Source organism: Capra hircus, unplaced genomic scaffold, assembly GCF_001704415.2.
Source record: "Capra hircus breed San Clemente unplaced genomic scaffold, ASM170441v1, whole genome shotgun sequence".
Lineage (NCBI taxonomy): Eukaryota > Metazoa > Chordata > Mammalia > Artiodactyla > Bovidae > Capra > Capra hircus.
The window spans coordinates 94,576-111,728 of record NW_017189685.1 but is presented as its reverse complement, the minus strand read 5'-3'; the positions used below and the strand labels follow the sequence as shown (position 1 = coordinate 111,728).

The following is a 17,153-nucleotide window of genomic DNA, read 5'->3' as shown; positions in this document are numbered from 1 at the left end:
AATCTAAATTATAACTTCAATCCTTATGCACGTAACTGAACTACACTCAAATGAACACAAGCAGAAAGAACTTTACTAAAATTTCAGGAGCCATTAACTACATTGAAATGTGGCAAGTCCAAATTGAGATGTGCTGTAACTGTGAATTGCACAACAAATTACAAAGACAGCATACAAAAGACTGATACATTTACTAACAATTTTATGTTGACCATTAAGTTAAATATATTATTCAATTTCATGTTCCTCTTTACTAGTTAATACAGTTACCAAATTTAAAAATCATATGAGGAATTAAAATTCTGTGCTTTACTACATTTCTATTGGATAAAGCTGCTCAACAATAGCTACTATCTCAGGTATCTCTGCAAAGAAATGTTACATTTTAGAGTACCATACATGACGTAGTGTAGTTTTTCAGGCAAATACATCATATATTTCCTTACTAATGCTTCTCACATATTTCAAACATACTAACTCAAATATTATCTCACCCCTACCACAGACATCTTTCATGCTTTTATTAGAGAAAAAGATAATACTTATAGAATCTCTTAAAAAAAAAAACTGTCAGAAGTCTGCAGATAGAAGAAATTAAGATTTTATTAAAATATCAGAAAGAACAGTATTCTGGAGTATCTGCATAAAGAACAATGTTCTGCAGAGTTGTCACAAATTGTGGGAAAATTTATTCATACATTAAGATATGGGGGATGGGGTGGCAGTTGCATAATGATCCAGAGGTTAGGTTTCCACACTTTCACTGCCATTACTCAGGGTCAATCCCTAGTTGGGAATTAAATAGTCTGACCTATGACTACCAAACACACATACCACATCTGCTTTATTTAAAGATAGAAATAAATAACTCCCTTCCTCCAGTGTTCACGGTAACACTTGCAAGACAAGATACCCTATTTACATAAAGTTTAGGCCAAACTATGTATAAACCAGAATGGCTACCCACCATCTTTTTTTCCTTTTTCTTTTTGGCCATACCACTTGGCTTTCAGGACCTCAAATCACTGAAAACAATTAAAAATCTGAATCTTTTCTTAGGTTCCAGAAATCACTAGAAACTGAAAATAAAAAATTTCAAGCCTCTGTCAACTTAAAAAATTGTCAAAACCTAGAATATGAGAGTTCCGTTTTAGGGAGAGGAGTCAGATTAAACAGAAGTTTGCAACAAGGGGCAGGTAGTCTGAACATCAAAAGATTATTCTCAACTAAGGAAAATCAGCTGTCTCAAGTTAAGGAATTTAGCCCTTTTCTATGTATGGGAAAACCCAAGAACCTGGGCTTATAGAAATCAATCACTGACTAGCATCCTTTGATTTGATTATTAGTTCCTTTTTCATGCAGGGAGTAATGGCAGCCCACGGCTGGCTGCTGAATAGCACGCATTGTTCTTTCTGGGCTTAGAAATTAACATTTGGAGGGTGGAATCCCTAATAGTTGTGATATCCATGTGTACTGATTTGGAAGGAAATACTCCTTACCATAGTCCCTCCCTGTGATAAAAACTTCAGCCAATTTGGGAGACATTTCATGACCATTTTTTGTTCCATGGTGCTGGGAGGTTTTTCCCAGATCAGACAAATAAGAAGTTCTATTGCTATGTCACTCCAGGTGTTAACTTCTGGATTAGGCCCATTGGTAAGTATTCAAAGATTCTCTGTATCCTACACCTTCTAATCTATTAAGATCCAGGAGATATTTTCTATTTTGCTTCTTCCCATACATGGAATCAACTATATAATTATCAATTGTATACAGAACCATATCTTTGATAAATAACTTTAAGTTGCCTGGTCACCAACACATTTGCTGGAGGCAGGGTGACACCTCCAACAATCTTAAGAGACAAGAGACACAATCTTATAAGATGAATTAGCTTATAACACTGACAAACTTATAAAGCATCAGAGAGAAAAAGACAAAAACAATTTGAAAAAGAGAACAAACTAAAACTAGATTATAAATAAACTGGTATACAAAGAAAACTAGGAAAACAAATTAAAATTAGTATAACTAGTTGGAATCCAAGTCTAGTAAACCATCAAGTCCAAAGCAAAGTTAGCTGGATAAGTCAAATTTTGGCAGGATCAGGCAGAAAAATAGGGCAATGTTTCATCTTTGTTTACAGAGGTAGACTTTATCAACTTATTATAGGTCACAGCATAACAGAAAAAAACTTAACTGAAAAGTAGCTTTAACTGTTGGTTTTCAAAAGTCAAAAGTTATGTCATATTTATCAGTTCATTCAGTCCCATGTAACGGATTCCTGTTGACCCAGATGAAGTAATCAGGACTTTTCATTAACAGATAGTCACTGTTACTGAATTCAGTGGTATTACCTAAAGGCTATCAGAAACACATTTGAAAATTCTTTTAATAGTCTTTTTGAAAATAATTTTGTAAAGGCAATGTAAATTTATGATAATCTATAAAGGACAAAATTTAAAATTATAGGCTAAAGATTTGAGGACAATGCAATTAGGAAACTGTTTCTATAACATAAAATTTCAACATGATAACTTGAATTATGATAACTTTATCAGATGATTGATAAAGTTATGACTGATAACTTTATAAGATTATTTCATGAGATATCATATATTATGGATTTCATGTAAAATTTTGGGTTATCATTAATACATTAATGCTTGTCCATACACATTAATTGCCAACTAAGGTCCATCTAGCCAAGGCTATGGTTTTTCCTGTGGTCATGTATGGGTGTGAGAGTCGGACTGTGAAGAAGGCTGAGCACTGAAAAATTGATGCTTTTGAACTGTGGTGTTGGAGAAGACTCTTGAGAGTCCCGTGGACTGCAAGGAGATCCAACCAGTCCATTCTGAAGGAGATCAACCCTGGGATTTCTTTGGAAGGAATGATGCTAAAGCTGAAGCTCCAGTACTTTGGCCACCTCATGTGAAGAGCTGACTCATTGGAAAAGACTCTGATGCTGGGAGAGATTGGGGGCAGGAGAAGAAGGGGACGACCCAGGATGAGATGGCTGGATGACATCATGGACTCGATGGACGTGAGTCTGAGTGAACTCCAAGAGATGGTGATGGACAGGGAGGCCTGGCGTGCTGCAATTCATGGGATCGCAAAGAGTCGGACACGATTGAGCGACTGAACTGAACTGAATACATATTAATGATACATATCCATAAACAATCTAAAGTTTACCTCTCTAATCCTGACAATGTTGCAAATTTAAAACACCAAAAACATAGCTTAATGTATCTCAGATGTCTCACAAATGTTTCTTTGAAGCATCCATACCAGATTTCATTTCAGTTTCTCATGGAAACCACCAATCCCCATAGTTTGCTCAAACTCATGTCCATCCAATCAGTGATGCCATCAAACCATCTCATTCTCTAACATCCCCTTCACCTCCTCCCTTCAATCTTTCTCAGCATCAGGATCTTTTCCAAGGAGTCAGGTGTTTCCATCTGGCGGCCAAAGTATCGAGGTTTCAGGTTCAGCATTAGTGCTTCCAATAAATATTCAGGACTGATTTCCTTTAGAACTGACTGGCTGGATCTCCTTGCAGTCCAAGAAACTGTCAACAATCTTCTCCAACACCATAGTTTGAAAGTATCAATTCTTTGGCACTCAGCTTTCTTTATAGTCCAAATCTCACACCCATACATGACTACTGGAAAAACCATAGCTTTGACTAGATGGACACTGCTGTCTAGGTTCGTTATAACATTTCTCCCAAGGAGCAAGTGGTTTTAATTTCATTGCTGCAGTCACCACATACAGTGATTTCGGAGTCCAAAAGATAAAGGCTGTCACTGTCTCCCTTGTTTCCCCATTGGTTTGCCATGAAGTGATGGGACCGGATACCATGATCTTAGTTTTCTGAATGCTTAGTTTAAGCCAACTTTTTCACTCTCTCCTCTTTCACCTTCATCAAAAGGCTCTTTAGGTCTTCTTTGCCTTCTGCCATAAGGGTGGTGTCATCTGCACATCTGAGGTTATTGATATTTCTCCTGGCAATCTTGATTCTAGCCTGTGCTTCATCCAGGTCAGAATTTCACATGATGTACCTTGCATAAGTTAAATAAACAGGGTATCAATATACATCCTTAACATACTCCTTTCCCAATTTTGAACCAGTTCCATGTCTGGTTCTTACTGTTGCTTCTCGATCTGCATATAGATTTCTCAGGAGGCAGGACAGGTGGTCTGGTATCCCCATTTCTTGAAGAATTTTCCAGTTTGTTGTGATCCACAAAGTCAAAGGCTTTGGCATAGTCAATAAATCAGAATTAGATTTTTCCTGGAACTCTCTTACTTTTTTGATCTAATGGAGATGGGCAATTTGATCCCTGTTTCCTGTGCCTTTTCTAAATCCAGCTTGAAAAGCTGGAAATTCTCACCTGAAGAACTGGCTTGGAGTTTCGTTGAGAACTGTTGAAGACCAGCTTGGAGAATTTCGAGCATTTCTTTGCTAGCATGTGAGATGAGTGCAATTGTGCAATAGTTGGAGCATTCTTTGGCATTATCTTTCTTAGAGAGTGGATGAAAACTGACCTTTTCCAGTCCTGTGGGCACTGCTGAGTTATCCATATTTGCTGGCATTTGAGTGCAGCACTTTCACAGTATCATTTTTCAGGATTTGAAATAGTTCAACTGGAATTCCATCACCTCCACTAACTTCTGTTCACAGTGATGCTTCCTAAGGCCCATTTGACTTTGCATTCCAGGATGTCTGGGTCTAGGTGAATGATCACACCATCGTGATTATCTAGGTATGAAAATCTTTTTCGTATTCTGTGTACTCTTGCCACCTCTTCTTAATATCTTCTGCTTCTGTTAGGTCCATACCGTTTCTGTCCTTCATTGTGCCTAACTTTGCATGAAATGTTCCCTTGCTATCTCTGATTTTCTTTAAACTTTCTCTAGCCTTTCTTATTCTATTGTTTTCCTCTATTTCTTTGCCTTGAACACTGAGGAAGCCTTTCTTATCTCTCCTTGCTATTCTTTGGAACTCTGTATTCAAGTGGGTATATCTTTCTTTCTCTCCTTTGCCTTTAGTTTCTCTTTGCTCAGCTATTTGTAAGTCCTCCTAGGACAACCATTTTGCCTTTTTGCATTTCTTTTTCTTGAGGATGGTCTTGATCACTGCCTCCTGTACAGCGTCACGAACTTTGGTCCATAGTTCTTCAGGCATCTGTCTATCATACCTAATCCCTTAAATCTATTTGTCACTTCCACTGTATAATCATTAGGGATTTGATTTATGTCATACCTGAATGATCTAGTGGTTTTCCATACTTTTTTCAATTTAAATCTGAGTTTAGCAATAAGAAGTTCATGATCTGAACCATGGTATGCTCCTGGTTTTGTTTCTCCTGACTATATACAGTTTCTCCATCTTCAGCTGTAAAGAACATAATCAATCTGATTCAGTATTGACCAACTGGTAATGTCCATGTGCAGAGTCACTTCTTGCGTTGTACAGGGTATTTGCTATTACCAGAGAGTTCTTTTGGCAAAACTCTAGTACCCTCTTCCCTGCTTCATTTTGTACCCCATGGCCAAACTTCCCTGTTACTCCTGGTATCTCCCGAGTTCCTACTTTTGCATTCCAGTCCCTTATGATGAAAAGGACATCCGTTTTGGTGTTAGTTCTGGAAGGGCTTGCAGGTCTTTATAGAACTTTTCAATGTTTCTTCAGCATCAGTGGTTGGGGCACAGACTTGTATTACTTTGATACTGAACGATTTGCCTTGGAAATAAACAGAGATCATTCTGCTGTTTTTGAAAGTGCACCCAAGAACTGCATTTTGGACTCTTCTGTTGACTATGAGGGCTACTCCATTTCTTCTAAGGGATTCTTGCCCACAGAAGTAGATACAGGTGGTCATCAGAATTAAATTTGCCCATTCCAGCCCATTTTAGTTCACTGATAACTAAAATGTCGCTATTCACTTTTGCCATCTGTTTGACCATTTCCAATTTACCCTGTATCATGGACCCAACATTTCAGGTTCCTATGCAGTATTGTTCTTAGCTTTGGTTAGATTCTGGTTTTGGAGAAGTCTGTTAGAAATAGCAAAAGAGTTTAAAACATAACAGGATCACAGGCAACTGAAACACTTATTAACCAAAGTCAGAAAAAAAAAAAGAAAACAAATATACATCATTTAATGGCCCAAAACACACAATTCATTATGAAATAGGAGCACTTCTAATGAGAAAAATCAAATTTCAGTCCTGCAGTAGCTCACATTACAAAATCAATTTAGTTAACCTGAATGTAAATTTAGTTAATCCTGACTATGCAAAAAACCTTTTCCTCAGGATTTCTTTCCACAATTTCTTATCACTTTCTGTATCCATCCTGCCTCTCATTTTCCTTCCAAATAAAATCAACCAGCTCATTTTTTTTTCTTTCTTCCCCAATAAAATGTAATTCCATTTCTCATACCTTCTTTACTGAAAACACACATTCTATTTCTTACTGTGTACTGCAACATTACTGTACTATTCCCAACAGCTTTAATTAAATCTTTAAATTAGAATCCTCAACTCTTAAAACCTTAATTTTTAGCAAAGCTAAGAAGTAAGCAATTATGAACTATCTTTACAATGGCATTCTATAGACTGGTAAAAATAAACACCAGTGATAATCTCTAAAATCATTTGATTTCTTATAGAAAACAGCTCAGGACAACATCAAACATTTTCACTAACAGTCATAAATGTTAGGGACCAAACGACAGGCTCTAGGATCTGAGTCATGTTTACCAGAAAGAGACAGGATATGCGCTCATCCTGCCTGGCCAATCATGTAACGCCAGCTACTCTTGTAACTGAGACAAAGAACTGCCTGTATATAAGCCGCCATACTCCTTTGTTCGGGGCTCTTGTCAGATTCCCTTGTGTGGGATGAGACTTGGGCCCTAGCGCGCTATAAGTAAAACTCCCTTCTTGCCTTTGCATTACTGTGGTGGACTTGCTCTCTCTCTCAGTTGGTTCGGAGATACGGGCTCGGAGCATAATATTTGGGGGCTCGTTCGGGATCTCCGTCCCGCCGGGGAGGACAACTCTCCTGGTAGAAAGGAGTAACCTCGTTAGGAGATAAGAGCTCTGAGCACCGGTGCTAACGTTGCAGAAGCCCAGATTAAGTCCAGGGCCCAGTATCGTACTGGGGAGGCATCTGGGTGTAAAGTGCAGAAGCAAGTCCAGCGTAAGGCCGCGGCCCGGTTTCGTGCTGGGGAGGCGGCTGGCTCTGGTTACTGGATTAAGTCCAGCGTAAGGCCGGGGCCGGGTTTCGTGCTGGGGAGACAGCTGGCTCTGTGAACATCCTGCAGGTAAGATTGAGTGCATTGTCGGCGGCCACCTTGTGTTTGTTATCTGTTTGTCTATTTGTGGTGTCTGAGGTGCTCTTTGTGTGCTCTGTTGGCTCCCAGTGTACTTTTCTGTGATCATGGGACAAACAACTTCTACTCCTTTATGTCTTATGATTAACCACTTCTCTGATTTCAAGTCTAGAGCTCAGAATCTTCCATTACTGGTGAAGAAGAGCAAACTGGTGACTTTCTGTTCCGCCGAGTGGCCTACCTTTGACGTCAGATGGCCACAACAGGGAACCTTCAATCCCCAAATTATCCAGGCAGTTAAAGAGAGAGTTCAAGAGGGTGTAAAACCATTAAGAGGTAAACGGGTGCGGTCAGCGCAGTCCGCCTAGAGGATTTAAACCTGCGGCGTGCCGGCTGTCCTGGCGGCCCGGCGGATCTTTTGTGCTCCCCCTTCCTCCCGACCCCTTGCCACTCTTCCCTCCGCCTCGGGGCAAGGAGGGAAGAAAAACGAGGGGGAGATCGCGGGGGTAGGTGGGCGGGGCCAAGGGTGGGGTCGACAGGGGACTGCCCCCTGGCCAGCGACCGGGCACCACCGGGCGCATTTCCACCGCAGCGGTATGCACCGGCTCTGGGACGGCTGAAAAGGCCTGGCAAAAAAGGTGGCTTGGGGGCGGAGGGGGGGGGGGGCGGGCGGAGGGGGGGGGGGGGCGGGCGGCGGCGGGTCCACCCTCCCTGAGTGTTACAGCCTCCTGGCAGCAGTGCTCGCTGACTCCGGGCTGAGGGAGCCAGCCCTCATCACCGCACTCTCCCCGCTCCCAGCGCTTCCCCCCGCCCCGCAACGGGCAAGGGCGCCGGGGTCTCTTTCCGGTGGGGGCCTCTTGGAGTGTACCGCCGGACTCTCATGGCCGGCGTTAGAGTGGCCGCCAGGAAGCCAACTAATTTGGCCAAAATAAATTCAGTGAGGCAGGAACCAAATGAGAGCCCAGCAGCCTTCCTTGAAAAGATAATGGAAGCTTTTAGACAGTATACCCCTATGGACCCACAGGCAGATGAGTCATGAGCGGCAGTTACGTTAGCATTTGTAAATCAAGCAGCCCCCGCTATTAGGAAAAAGTTACACAAGATAGAGAGGTTAAATGAACAATCCTTGCAAGATCTAGTGAGGGCAGCCGAGAGAGTTTTTAATCATAGAGAGACCCCAGAAGAGAGGACCGCATTAGAAGAAAAAAAAGAAAATTTAGAGCTAAAAAAAAAACCGTAAAATTCAAAAAGAGCTGTCCCAGATATTTTTTGCTGGGGTTGAAAACAAAACCAGGTTCCAGAAAGGGAAAAAACTGGACTCAAAAACTGAAGAAAAAACGACAAGGCGTAACCTTGAGAAAAACCAATGTGCGTTTTGTAAAGAGTTTGGACAGTGAAAAGATAAATGCCCCAAGAAAAATCTAAAAGAGGGGCCCAAGAACCCCAAGAACGAGACTCCCTCTCCAGACAGTCATATCCTCTACGTGGGTGAAGATAGCAGCTGGGGGGGGGGTCAGGGCTCAAAGCCATTCCCCGAGTCCTGGGTAACTATAAATGTGGAGGGAAAACTGGTTGGCTTCATGGTGGACACGGGAACCCAATACTCAGTCTTAAACCAAAAAGATGGACCCATGTCTAAGAAAAGTAGCTGGGTACAGGGAGCAACCGGGACTAAACGATATGGATGGACTACAAAACAGCATGTGAACTTGGGGGCCCACCAGGTGACCCATTCTTTTCTGGTGATACCTGAGTGTCCAGCGCCCTTGTGGGAAAGAGATTTACTGTCTAAAGTAAATGCCCAAATTCATTTCGACCATGGACAAGTGTTGGTTTTAGATGGGAACGGGCATCCTCTTCAGGTCTTGTCTCTGGCATTAAGATGAATACAGACTCTACTTGCCAGAGGCCCCAGCCCTGAAGTACAACCATGGGTTCAAAGATACCCTCAGGCCTGGGCTGAAACAGCAGAAATGGGACTGGCCAAACAGAGGCCCCCTATCATTGTGGAACTGAAAGCCAGTGCTTCCCCGATGAGGGTACGACAGTATCCCATGAGTCAAGAGGCTCGACAAGGAATTACTCCTCATATACAACGCCTCTTGGAAGCTGGGGTCCTGAAAAGGTGCCGGTCCCCATGGAACACTCCCCTGTTGCCTGTAAAAAAGCCTGAGGAAACTGATTTTAGACCGGTTCAAGATCTACGAGAAGTCAACAAACGGATGAGTGATATTCATCCTACGGTTCCTAACCCTTATACCTTGCTAAGCAACTTGCCTCCAAACTACATTTGGTATACTGTTTTAGATTTAAAAGATGCCTTTTTCAGTTTGCCTCTTGCCCCCGCAAGCCAAGAGATCTTTGCCTTTGAATGGCAGGAAGACGGTGGTCAGACTCCTGTGCAGCTGACATGGACTCACTTACCACAGGGTTTCAAAAACTCGCCCACGTTATTTAATGAGGCCCTGGACGAAGACCTCCGTGAGTATCGGGTTGAGCACCCTACCGTTGTTTTAGTACAATATGTTGATGACCTTATGCTGGCAGCGGCTACACAGAAAGTGCCAAGAGGCAACAGGTGACCTTCTCCAAACCTTGGGGACTTTAGGTTACAGGGCCAGTGCCAAAAAGGCCCAGATTGCCAAGCAAGAGGTTACATAACTCGGTTATAAGATAAAACAGGGCCAGAGGTGGCTAACACAGGCTATGAAAGAAACCATCCTCCAGATCCCTGAGCCAGCTAACCCTAGACAAGTGACAAAATTTCTGGAAGTGTGGGATATTGCCGGTTATGGATCTTGGGGTTTGCAGAAAAGGCCACGCCCCTATATAAAGGGACCAAAAAAAAAAAAAAACAAGGACTGGAAATGGACTGAGCCAATAAAAGAGGCCTTCCAAGAGCTCAGGCGAGCCTTGCTAAAAGCTCCTGCCACTGCCCTCCCTAATCCATCTAAGCCTTTCCAATTATTTGTAGATGAAAGGCAAGGGATAGGAAAAGGGGTACTAACACAGAGATGGGGACCATGGAAGCGACCTGTAGCTTACCTTTCCAAGAGACTGGACCCAGTGGCAGCCGGATGGCCACCTTGCCTCTGTATCATCGCGGCCACCGCGCTGTTAGTCCACGATGCTGATAAACTGACTTATGGACAGAGACTCTTGGTCTACACTCCTCATGCCATAGAGAGAGTTTTAAAGCAACCCCCAGGTAAATGGATTTCTAATGCCCGCTTGACGCACTACCAGGCCTTGCTACTTGACACCCCACGGATTCATTTCCAAACGCCCTGCACTCTAAATCCGGCCACTCTTTTGCCCAATCCGGATAAAAATAGCCCTCTCCATGATTGTGATAAGATACTGGCCGGGGTAACAGCAATACGAAAGGACTTAACCGATACTCCACTGGATAACAGTGAGCTAAAATGGTTCACAGATGGCAGCAGTTATATAAAAAATGGACAGAGACAGGCGGGAGCCGCAGTAGTAGATGACTCTGGACAGACGATATGGGCAGAGGCCCTTCTCCCGAATACCTCAGCACAAAAGGCAGAGTTAATTGCCCTGATTCAAGCATTAGAAAGAGACCAAAAAAAAAAAAAAAAAAAAAACCAAACTATTTTCACTGACAGTTGCTATGCTTTTGGCACGGTACACATCCAGGGCCCGATATATCGGGAACGGGGGTTTTTGACAGCTGAAGAAAAAGAAATTAAAAATTTCCCTGAAATCCGTAGACTTTTAGAGGCTGTACAGATGCCTCGGGCTGTGTCAATAGTACACGTACCTGGACATCAGAAGGGTGACAGCCCCACGGCATGAGGGAATCGTGCCGCAGACCTGGCAGCTCGAAAAGTAGCTGATAAAGATTTCATCACCCCTGTGTTGGCAATCTGACTTCCACCTCCAGGTATGGGAACTCTGCCCCCAACCCCTGAGTATTCATCCACAGACCTTGCTTGGATCCAAGAACACACCAACCTTCAAAAAGGTAAAGATGGATGGTACCGAGACTCAGACAGCTACTTGATACTCCCTGCTCAGTTGGGACGGCAACTATGTGAGCATTTACACTTGTCTACTCATCTGGAAAAAAAAGACTCTGATGCTCTTTCCAACTGCGCTCCTGTGATTTCCCCGGCACCAGACAACTGTAAAGAACATAGTACATGCTTGAAAGGCGTGTCAACAGATGAGGCCAGAAAAAAGACAACATGCAGGACTGAGGTATCGGGGAAAAGGACCAGGGCAACACTGGAAAATAGATTTCACTGAGGTAAGGCCAGGCAAGTATGGTTACTGGTACTTGTTAGTGTTGGTGGATACCTTCTCAGGGTGGGTAGAAGCTTTTCCTACAAAGGGAGAAACCGCGATGATAGTGGAGAAAAAGATTTTAGAAAAAATAGTTCCCAGGTTTGGCCTGCTGGTGACCATCGGCTCTGATAATGGACCTGCTTTTGTGAGTCAAATAGTTAAGAGCCTTGCTCTAGCCTTGGGGACTAAATGAAAGTTACATTGTAAATACAGCTCACAGAGCTCAGGGCAAGTAAAAAAAAATTAATCAGACCCTAAAAAAACTTAACTAACTTAACTAAACTAACTAAAACTTAACTAACTTAACTAAATTGGCTATAGAGACTGGCGGGGACTGGGTGACTCTCCTTCCCTTCGCCCTCTTCCATGCGCGTAATACTCCTTATCAACTTAATCTGACCCCATTTGAAATTCTGTATGGGAGACCTCCCCCTGTATGTCCAATATTTAAAGGAAAAAAACTACCGCCTCCCACGTTGGGACAATTCCAAGGGGCCTTGATGGCCTTAAGCAAGGTGCACTCTCATGTCTGGAAACTGCTCCGGGAAATACATGAGGGTCAAAATAAGGGAACTATTCCCTCCCATGACATTGCCCCAGGAGATTGGATATGGGTCAAAAGGCACCAAACCAAGGCACTAGAACCCAAATGGAAGGGTCCTTATGTTGTTCTTCTTACCACCCCAACTGCCCTAAAGGTCGACGGTATCGGGCCTTGGGTGCATTGCAACCACGTACGCCCAGCTACTTCAGCAGAGCAGGAAGACGCTAAAAAAGAATGGGAAGCGTCTCTGCATCCGTCCAACCCCATGAGGCTGAAGCTCTGGCGTCGTCGACAGGACCAAGGCAACTCGTCTGGACTATCTTATGGATGACCACGTTACTCTGCTCCGAAGCTGCCAGCGTGAACCCGCACCGACCTGTCAAAATCACCTGGAAGCTGCAAAATGGACTAACACGTGAGATGCTTAACTCCACCACCGCAATACACCCACTAAATACTTGGTGGCCAGACTTATATTTTGACCTTAAGCCGGTGGTAAATGTACCCTGGAAGAGGGGCAAGCTCCCAAATCATGCATTCTGGGCATGTCCAGGTGCACCCAGGCATAACTAAAAGATCTGTGGGGAGATACAGGGGGGACTCTGTGCTGCCCTAAAAAAAGAGTGTTGTTTTTATGCTGGTCACACAAAAATAGTTAAAAAAATCTATGGCCAAAGTAAGAGAGGGACTAGCCCAACGTAAATGAGAACGTGAGGCTCAACAAGGATGGTTTGAGTCTTGGTTTCAACAATCCTCTTGGTTGACCACCCTAATCTCCACCTTGCTGGGACCCCTGCTAATACTTCTACTGATGCTTACCTTTGGCCCATGTATTATCAATAGACTTACAGCCTTGTAAAGAAACACATAAATACAGTGCAGCTGTTTGTGCTTCAGCAACAATATCAAACTGTGTCTCAGGACCGAGAGGAAGATTCCTCTATATGATCTAAGGACAGGGGGAATGTTAGGGACCAAACGACGGTCTCTAGGACCTGAGTCATGTTTACCAAAAAGAGACAGGATATGCGCTCATCCTGCCTGGCCAATCATGTAACGCCAGCTACTCCTGTAACTGAGACAAAGAACTGCCTGTATATAAGCCGCCATACTCCTTTGTTCAGGGCTCTTGTCGGATTCTGCTGTGCCGGATGAGACTTGGGCCCTAGCGCGCTAGAAATAAAACTCCCTTCTTACTTTTGCATTACCGTAGTGGACTTGCTCTCTCTCTTGGTTGGTTCGTAGATACGGGCTCAGAGCATAACAATAAACACTTCTAGGTTTTTTTGGATTAATATGTCTCAGTCTCTTTCATCTAATTAACAAACTTTCCATCACTTACAGTAATACAGCTCTAGAACTTTAAGTTACCAAATATCTGGAAATACCATTTTAAGCAGACATTTCTAAAATATAACTAAAGATTTTATCTCAAAGTTCTTATTTCATTTGCATCTAAAGTTTCATCATGTTGAGTTATCTTTCTTGCAAGATACTTAGAAGGTCCTATTAATTAAATGTAGGTACATTAAACTTGGAGAAGGCAATGGCACCCTACTCCAGTACTCTTGCCTAGAAAATCCCACGGACGGAGGAGCCTGGTAGGCTGCAGTCCATGGGGCTGCAAAGAGTCAGACACGACTAAGTGACTTCTTTCACTTTTCACTTTCATGCATTGGAGAAGGAAATGGCAACCCTCTCCAGTGTTCTTGCCTGGAGAATCCCAGGGACGGTGGAACCTGGTGGGCTGCCATCTCTGGGTCACACAGGGTCGGACACAACTGAAGCGACATAGCAGCAGCAGCAACATTAAACTTAAAATATTATATTAATTACATCAACAGAGTTAAAAAAACTTAAAGAAAATTAATTTCTGATTAATATCAGGAATCAACTTAATATTGACTTTCCCAGTTCATATGAGCCTGAAAGTCATCTTGAAAGGTCTATTTTAAATGTTAAGTAATTTTTAGTAACATTAAATAGAACTTCTTATAAATTTAGACAGTACTTCTTAAAGAAGCAGAAAGCGAAATTGAAAGTTACTCAGTCATGTCCAACTCTGAATTCTAAAGGCCAGAATACTGAAGTGGGTAGCCCTTCCCTTCTCTAGGCAATGTTCCCAAACTTGGGATCAAACCCAGATCTCCTGCACTGCAGGTGGATTCTTTACCAACTGAGCTATCAGGAAGTCCAAGAATACTGGAGTGTGTAGCCAACCCCTTCTTTTAGAGTTACCTCAGATGTATAAAGTGCACTCAGACATACCCAGGCAAACTAAAGATCCCATGGCTTTACTGAAAAATTAGATATGAACCAGGTATTGCAAAATAAACTTAGTTTACAAACAGCTGGAATACATTAAAGTTGATTGCTGAAATAACTAAGGCTTACTAACTGATGATGAAGATGAAGGACCAATGCTGAAGCTGCAACTCCAGTCCTTTGGCCACCTGATGCAAAGAATGTCTCTTCTGAAAGGACCCTGATGCTGGGAAAGACTGAAGGCGAGAAGAGAAGGGGACAACAGAGGATGAGATGGTTGAACAGCATCACTGACTCAATGGACATGAGTTTGGGTTAACTCTGGGAGTTGGTGATGGACAGGGAGGCCTGGTGTGCTGTGGTCCATGGGGTCGCAAAGAGTCACACACAACTGAGCAACTGAATGCCAAAGCCTCTGTACGGATCACAATAAACTGTGGAAAATTCTGAAAGAGATGGGAATACCAGACCACCTGACCCGCCTCTTGAGAAACCTATATGCAGGTTAGGATGCAACAGTTTTGAACTGGACATGGAACAACAGACTGGTTCCAAATAGGAAAAGGAGTATGTCAAGGCTGTATATTGTCACCCTGCTTATTTCACTTACATGTAGAGTACATCATGAGAAATGCTGGGCTGGATGAAGCACAAGCTGGAATCAAGATTGCCGGGAGAAATATCAATAACCACAGATAGGCAGATGACACCACCCTTATGGCAGAAAGTAAAGAGGAACTAAAAAGCCTCTTGATCAAAGTCAAAGAGGAGAGTGAAAAAGTTGGCTTAAAGCTCAACATTCAGAAAACGACAATCATGGCATCTGGTCCCATCACTTCATAGGAAATAGATGGGGAAACAGTGTCAGACTTTATTTTGAGGGGCTCCAAAATCACTGCAGGTGGTGACTGCAGCCATGAAATTAAAAGACGCTTACTCCTTGGAAGAAAAGTTATGAGCAACCTAGATAGCATACTGAAAAACAGAGACATTACTTTGCCAACAAAGGTCCATCTAGTCAAGGCTATGGTTTTTCCAGTGGTCATGTATGGATGTGAGAGTTGGACTGTGAAGAAAGCTGAGCGGCGAGGAATTGATGCTTGTTAACTGTGGTGTTGGAAAAGACTCTTGAGAGTCCCTTGGACTGCAAGGAGATCCAACCAGTCCATTCTAGTCCTGGGTGTTCTTTGGAAGGACTGATGCTAAAGCTGAAACTCCAGTACTTTGGCCATCTCATGAGAAGAGCTGACTCACTGGAAAAGACTCTGATGCTGGGAGGGATTGGGGGTAGGAGGAAAAGGGGACGACAGAGGACGAGATGGCTGGATGGCATCGCTGACTCAACGGACGTGAGTTTGAGTGAACTCCAGGAGTTGGGATGGACAGGGAGGCCTGGCGTGCTGCGACTCATGGGGTCACAAAGAGTCGGACACGACTGAGCAACTGAACTGAACTGCACTGAACTGGACTGAGTAAGGCAGCCAATTCAAGGGAAAACAGTAGGTTAGGGTTAACAATTCAGTACCATTTTACTCAGTATTGTAGTAAGCAAAGTCTTCCCTGTCTCTATGAAGCTAACCACTTAGTATCCAAACTCAGACATCCCAGTGCCTTTACACTGAGGGGACTGAAGCAGAACGTTCTGCGTTGCCCGTCCTTTGACAGAGATTAATCCACTGAGTATTAAAAGTGAGCAACCTAGGTATGTCTTCTTGAAACACGTTTCAAGGTAACATTTTTGCTCCACCAAATAAAACTTAGGATTTTCTACCAATACGGGAGATCTGAGAACCAGGAAAGACTCACTCAAATCCATCTAGACTCCCTGAGGAGGTAGATGGGCACAAGGGGGATATACTGGTACCAAGACTCTAGTTTTTCATAGAGTTCACACAGAGGATAGAAATCTGCTCTGGGTCCCTTCATGATGGCTGCCAAAACTGTCAACCTAAAGAAAACAGCCACAAACTAAAAGTTGAGTTATATTTGGTAGGAATTTTTAAAAAGCATCTCAAGTAACCCTGAGGGTACTGTTACCAAGAAGCAGGAGGAGGAAACAGTTTACACAGAAGTCTGCAGCAAGATGAAGGTAGTCTGAACATCAAAAGATTACTGTTGGAGAGCATAGCCACAGCAAAGGAAAACAAAGAGTCCATGTCTCCCCATGTCTAGGATGCCTTCCAGTTGCTGGTCAGGGACCTCCTGAGGACAGGCTAATGGGAGGAGCCCCAGAGGAAACCAGGTAACAGACAGAGGGTTGTGGAGAAAGCTCAAGGCCTGGGGACCATCAACTGAGGGTCTGCTAGAGGAGGAGAGTCTTTGTGCTGGGAGTAGCAGTCCTTGCTCCATCAGGAAGGGTAGGGATCTCTGAGGAGATAGAAAGATCCAGGGGGGAACCTGGGGTTCTGCCTTCACTTGATCCTGGGGAGCATTCTGGGCCCCAAGGGCCTAGATCTCTGCCTTCTAGGGCCTCTCCTCCCTCTGATGGAGCCCTCTTCCCTCTGGGGCACCCTACACTCTTCAGTAATCCCACCATCTGAGTAGATCCTGTGAATGAGAGAGAGAAGGAAGGCTCCTGATGGAAAAGGAAAAGGATGGCTGGGCTTTGGGAGGCACCTGCAGGCTTCTGAGAACAAAGCACTGCCTACTGTCCCCTTCCTATCCTCACTCAGCCCTGG

The 17,153-nt window shown here is 43.4% G+C and overlaps 1 protein-coding gene across 7 annotated transcripts in view; it reads right to left on the bottom strand.

Moving 5' to 3' along the window:
- Positions 1-17,153, bottom strand: part of LOC108634619 (lysine-specific demethylase 6A-like) — a 182,388-nt gene that overhangs the window by 148,830 nt on the left and 16,405 nt on the right. The window lies entirely within an intron of this gene.